Genomic DNA, 6,939 nt, shown 5'->3' on the forward strand with positions numbered 1-6,939 from the left:
GATCATCCTAAGGCCTTTTCCAACCCCAACAATTCTATTATTTTGTGATCCCTTCCTGGAACAGCCTTGTTGTTAAGAGCTCTTTGGTGTTCTACACACATCCAGATATTAAGATTTTACAAAGGAAAACTAAAAGTTGTAGACACAATAAAATCTTCTTGGGAACAGCACACAAACCAACCTTAGGCAAAACAAGGAGCTAATGGCTGTATTTTATTGAAGTTAGATGGTAATTAAATTATTAAAAATGTCTTTTTTCATAATAAGCATTGACTTCACTCACCTGTAGTCACCTACATGTGTTTTGAGGCTCACCACTCATCTGCCATAAAATGATTTTTATCAAGTTTATTAAAATGGATATTATTTTTCTTGCCAGCTAAAGTTGAAATCTAATCAAGCCATAATTTTAGCTTCCCATTTTATAAAAACCGGACTGCAGCAGTCAGAACTCCTCACTGCTTTCTCTGCATGGCAGGGAAGCATATTCCTTCATCACAGAACTGACTGTCAAGATCAAATTTAATCTCAGGAGAAATAAAAGGAGCAACTCAAGTCAGGCAACAGAGCAGACTTCTTCTTCCATGTTTTCCTTTTTTTCCCTGTGCTTCTTCAGCACTACAGTTTCCTCTAAGGACAAGAATTAATCTCTGAAAATATTATCTTCACTGATAATTTTGTAAAAGGTTTCTGCAGTTGTTTTTCAGGCAGAATAATTATACTTTTTAAAATTAAGATATCCAACTATCACAATACCAGCCTGTAAATAGAACCTTTATAAGTTTGGTTTTTTATTTGGTTTTTTGGGGGGGTTTTTTTGGTAGACTTGTTGGCAGGGGCTTTCTAAATTTTCCATTCTACCTGTGATTCATGAATCAAACATTTTATAGGAATATTTTGGAATTTTTAAGCAAGGAATGTGTGGATAATTCACCCCTAAGGCACAATCACCTGCATGTGGGGAAAGCACAGTTAGTGCTTTCAGGGTCCTGCATCCGTGGAAGTGAGGGTAGCTTGAGGCACGTGATGATCCTGCAGCCTTCCAGCTGGGAATGATGTCCCAGAAACAGAAATGGTCTGGGGTCCCCAGCACAGGAAGGACAGGGAGCTCTTGGAATGAGTTCAGGGAGGCCATGAAGATCGTAAGGAAAGGCTGGGAGAGCTGGGATTGTTCAGCCCGGAGAAGAAAAGCTCTGGGGTGACCTAATTGTGCTTTCCAGTGCCTGAAGAAACACGTGACAAGAAACACAGAGAGAGATTTTGAACAAGGGATGGAGGGACAGGACACAGGGAATGGCTTCCCAGTGCCAGAGGGCAGGGATAGATGGGATATTGGGAAGGAATTGTTCCCTGGCAGGGTGGGCAGGCCCTGGCACAGGGTGCCCAGAGCAGCTGGGGCTGCCCCTGGATCCCTGGAAGTGTCCAAGGCCAGGTTGGACTTCGGGACTTGGAGCACCCTGGGATAGTGGAAGGTGTCCCTGCCCATGGCAGGAGTGCAAATGGTGGATCCTTAATATCCCTTCCATTCCAAACCATTCCACAATTCTGTGATTCCAGAGCTGTTTCTGCCACATCTCAGTTTTCACAGAACCACGGAATGCCCTGCCTTGGAAGGGACCCACAAGAATTCCAGCTCCTGCCTCTGCACAGGACCACCCCAAACTTCTGCGCTGTTTAGGCTGGTGCTTCCCTAAACCCTTGCAGTCCTTCTCCAACCCTCCCAGCTGTGCAGTACCTGCTCCAAGCCCTCACTCCACACTCCTGCAGCATCCCACATTCCCAGCTTTCCCAAGCCCCGGGCTGTGCCCACAGCTCTGGGATTGCTCCAAGACTGATTTATTTCAAAATGTTCCTGGAATTTCCATCCTGCCATTCCACGTGTTGGCTGCATCCCCCAACTACAACCAGCCCTCCTAAAAGCAGACTTGTGTCTGTCCACAGCTGTTGTTCCTGTTCCCAAATCCACCTTGGATACCTCTATTTTGAGTCCAGTCATATTCAAGGCACAGGATTTGGGATGAGAAAGGGGGAATTTGTTACAGGTCAGAGTGGGGATTGAGACCAGGGCCCTCCTCAGCACAAACCAGCTGCTTGGGGGACTTCCAGGCACACATGGGCTGCTGTTATCCTCAGTGGGACTTTTTGGAAGTGGAGGCTCATTAACATCAGGGGAGGCTGCAGCATCTGGCCACAAGAACATCAATTAGCTGCCTACCAAGTTATCCAGCAGCAAACAAAGGCAGCCTTCCAGAGCTCAAACCAAATGGGTTTGTAAAAGAAATAGGCTACAAGTTCAGGCAGGCGGTGCCAAGTCAACTCTGTGTTCACCAGGTTTGCTACAAGAAACAGAGGAAATGGAGGTTTGGCTTTCTAACAAAGGAACATCCTTGGGGACCTAAAGAAAGAAAAAAACATTTCCTGTCTGCCACTTCAATTCAGGATGCAGAGCTGGTCTGAAGAAATCTTTATTCCCCCGGAAAGAAAATTACACTGCTGTACTTACCCTTCCTTGAATCATTGCATGTTTCTGCATCCAATTTCCATTGTCTCTGCCTGTGGACAGCTCTGTTGAAGCTGCTGTAATTGGAAACAATTCAAAAGGAAACACAGAAGAGTTCCATGGAAGTGGTGCTGTCAGTCAAAAGCATTCCAGCAGCTAGGAGCACCTCGGAGATGTTCCCAAGCCTTGGGAGTTAGAGGCACCCAGAGGTGATTTTTGAAAACAATGGAACTACCCAAGGCAAAGAAGAATTCTGCAGGAAAGGAATGAGCTGAACCTACTCCAAATGAATTCCAGGATTTGAGTTGTTCCTCTTCACTTCCAGCAGAATAATGGAAACTCATCCCTGGAAGAACTAAAATCCACAGCCAAAGAAAGTTTTGACTGCAGACACGCTGCTGACACAACTGCCATGATTCAGGTGCTGAGCTCACTGCACTTCACCCTCGCTGCTCTCCACTCCCTCTTGCTGGCAGCAGGATTTTTGGAGAAAGCAGAAAGCTATCCCAAGGGTAGAAAAAAGCGGGATTTTTGGCACCATCTTGAAGAAAACGTAGATCAGCCCTAAACTTTGAGATGCACCAGAGATGTAGCCACGGTTTAAAACCTCTTCATTGCTAAGCATCATCATCATCATCATCTTCATCATCATCATCATCCAGATTCAATGGCGTGCATCAGCTTTTCCACAGGATGCTGTGTCCATGCCAGGGTTCCATGGGACATTCCAGGCTTTGGACATGTGGTTGACCCAGAGGATCACCCATCCCTCTGCCCAGCTGTTCAACATCTGCTGCCCAGGTGCTGCAGGAGCAGCAAACCCAGGGCCCTCTGGATGCAGCAGCTTGGGATGGAATGCTTGGATGGGCAGTGGTAGCTCTGGAATGCCCAGCAGCAGCTCATCCAGCAGCCTGGAGCCAAGCCTGACCCTCACCTGCTCCACACAGAGCTTCTGCCTGGGGAATGCTGGACAAGCCTTGCCAAACTCCTTATGTGAGAACATAAAAGAGCAGCAACAGCAGAGAATCATGGAAAGGATCATGGAATGGTTTGGGTTGGAAGGGACCTTCAGATTCATCTCATTCCCACCCCTGCCATGGTTAGGGACACCCTCTGCTATCCCAGGGTGCTCCAAGCCCTGCCCAACCTGGCCTGGAGCACTACAAACACCAATGCAGAACCAAACTTCTGCCTATCTCGTGGTTTTATTATTGCCAAATAAAACTGAAGGAATCAAATGAATCTTTTAAATGAACATGCATCAGGTTTAACCTGGAGAACACAGAGTAAACTTGGCTTTAGGTGCATGAACCTGCAGCCTGTTTCTTTTACAAACCAGTCTGGGTTTCTGTAAGGTCTCTCTGTGGGTTTCACATAGCAAGTTTCAACAGAAAACTGTTTCTAAGCACAATTCCGCAGTAAATTGAAAGAAATTTTGCTTAATCATACATAAGCCGGAAGGGATAAAAGCAAACCAGCCCCAGCAGAAACAGGCCAAACACGGAGAAGGATCTCATCCAAGCAGGAATTTATTTGGGATGGATTAAAAGCCACAAAGACCGAAGGAAGAGAATTTGTAAAATCCAAAGAAAGCAGAAGGCAGTGGTCAGCAGCTCCCTGCCAAGGAGCAGAGACAGGCTCCCTGGGTGTGCACTGCCTGGAAAAGAAGCTCTGCAAGCTCTGGAAGTTGTGAGCATGGAGACAAACTGGATTACCTGAGGGGATCCAGCAGCAACAGCCCCAGTCTCCCAGGGACTGTGGGCCCGAGGTAATGAGTGTAAGATCTAAAATCAAGAGCAGTGACCTCACAAACACACCTGTAACAGTCCTGTGATTAAATCAGAACCATTCTGCTGCAATTCCAGCTTTTCCACCTTAAAACAACCCTGCCTTTGCCTGCTTGGTGGTAACCAACCACTGTGGGGTATGTGGGAAGGCATTCCCAAAGAACAAGGAAAAGGGGAATGGTTTGTGACTGTGTTTTTGCCATCTTGGAAGAAACCCTCAAAGTTCAGGCATCTATGGAAATGATCCCAGAATGGTTTGGGTGGGAAGGGACCTTAAAGTCCATCCATGCCATGGGCAGGGACACCTTCCACTATCCCAGGCTGCTCCAAGCCCCAAAGTCCAACCTGGCCTTGGACACTTCCAGGGATCCAGGGGCAGCCACAGCTGCTCTGGGCACCCTGTGCCAGGGCCTGCCCACCCTGCCAGGGAACAATTCCTTCCCAATATCCCATCTGACCCTGCCCTCTGGCACTGGGAAGCCATTCCCCCTTGTGCTGTCATTCCAGGCCCTTGGATATAGTCCCTCTCCATTATTTCTGTGGGTTCCTTCAGGCACAAACCTCTCCCACTCTCTTTTCCAGGATGAGATCCCAAGCTCCAGCCCCAGCCCACTCTGGTGTTGCTGGAACAGAATTTCAAGAGCTATCCATGACTCCTGTTTGGCTCTGGGCTGCCCCAGAGAAGCACATCCTGAAGTGCAGCTCACAGCTGATAAGGAATTCTGATTAATGTTAACCAAAGACATTTACACTGTGGAGAACCTGTAACATTTGCTGTCTCCACGTTATAAAAAAAATAGAAAGGAAAAATTTGCATTCCAACATCTGATTGTGGATGAGGCAGCTGGAATCTGACCGGGGTTTTGACACATTGAAGTTTCTGTGCCTGATCCTTGCAGAGCTGTTGGATAAACAGAGGTGCTTTATTAATAACAACACAAACTGCCCTTGGAAATCCTCTTGGAAAAGGAGCTGTCCAGACACACAGAGATTCATCCCCACGCCTTGCATCCAGGGAACACATGCCAAGGATTTAGGAGTGCATCAGCCAACAAGGATGAGGGGGAATTTGAGACAGCTCCTGAGGGAATCTGATGATGCAAGAGATGCACCGTTAATGAGCACTTAACTGGAAGCTGCTGACATGAAAAGCTGATGTCAAGGACTGCAGGAAAGTTTTCCTGCTGACTCATACAGATCTGGACCTCTGCACCCAGAAACCCTCTTGCACCCTGCTCATTAATCCAGCTCCAGTTTGTACAAGCACCCAGCTGCTCCCAGAAACTGGGAGTTTGGCAAGATGATGCTTTGGACTTCTTCACTTTTGTAGAAAGAAGAGGGGAGAGATTTTTTCATTCTCATTACAATTATGAAGTTCAACTCCTCATATTTATCTCTCCCCATCAATCAGAGTGATTTGGGGTAGAAAGACTCTCCATTGAGAAATTGAGATTTTTATTTAGGGCAGATACTTAAATTGGTGATATTTATTGCTCAACTAAACTGGAGTTGTTTAGTCTACATAATCTACTTAGTGTAGGACAGGCATTTTCTGTATCACATTGAGTTGATGCCAGAACCTATAACAGTGCATCCCAAAGCTTAATTTTGCTATGTTTATAAAAATCTGGGCTGGCCAGTAGGATTTCTTTCAGAGATGGTGTGGTGGATGCTCTTCAGAGCAGAGTTCTGTATTTACCAGGGGAAAAATGAGAAAAAAGGGACCATCCAGTGCCACCCCTGCCATGGGCAGGGACACCTTCCACTATCCCAGGCTGCTCCAAGCTCCATCCAGCCTGGCCTTGGACACTGCCAGGGATCCAGGGGCAGACACAGCTTCTCTGGGCACCCTGTGCCAGGGCCTGCCCACCCTGCCAGGGAACAATCCCTTCCCAATATCCCATCTATTCCTTCTCATTTTTGGTTTTTAACCCATTCCCCCTTGTTCCTGTCACTACAACACTTTCGCCTTTCATATTCAAAAATATTTTTTACTTTATTTCTTGCCTCTCTGTTCCCCAAAACAAGAGATTTTGTAACTCCCTGTGCTTTTCCCGGAAGACAAAAGTGATAAAAGCAATAGAGTTTGGGTTGAATTATTTTTTTCCTACAGGAAGTAACTGAATAATTTCACTGTATTAAAAAAAAACAATGCATAAGGAAGAGAGAAAGAGAAGGTTTTGATGGGTTCTGTTCAATCCTGATTGATAATTGAGACTTCAGAGGTCTGAAGGACTTGAAGTTTGCTACAATTTAGGATCACACATCAGATTTGGCAGCTCTGCCCTAGACCTGAATTTGCTGAGGCAGCTCCCAGAGGATTTTTGCTGCCTGTAAAACACCTCCTCCTCTCCCAGCTACCTTCCTCTCCAGCCCCACAAGATCAAAGTATAAGGAACAAATGGAACTATTTCTTTACAACTTCAAGGTAAACCTAATTTGTTGTAAAGCTGCAAAAAACAGTGCGGAGAAGCCCTTGGTTTCTGCACCAGGAGTTGGAGGGATGAAGGAAGGGCATCCACACAGGGCAGCAGGAGCTCTGAGGTGGCAAAGCTCAGGTCAGATTTCAGGGAATAAAGTAGACTTGAAATTGTGGGCGTTTGCCCTTTGGAACTTCTCATCTCCAGCCAGGATGCAATGAAGATCAAAAGG

Source organism: Parus major, chromosome 6 (assembly GCF_001522545.3).
Source record: "Parus major isolate Abel chromosome 6, Parus_major1.1, whole genome shotgun sequence".
NCBI lineage: Eukaryota > Metazoa > Chordata > Aves > Passeriformes > Paridae > Parus > Parus major.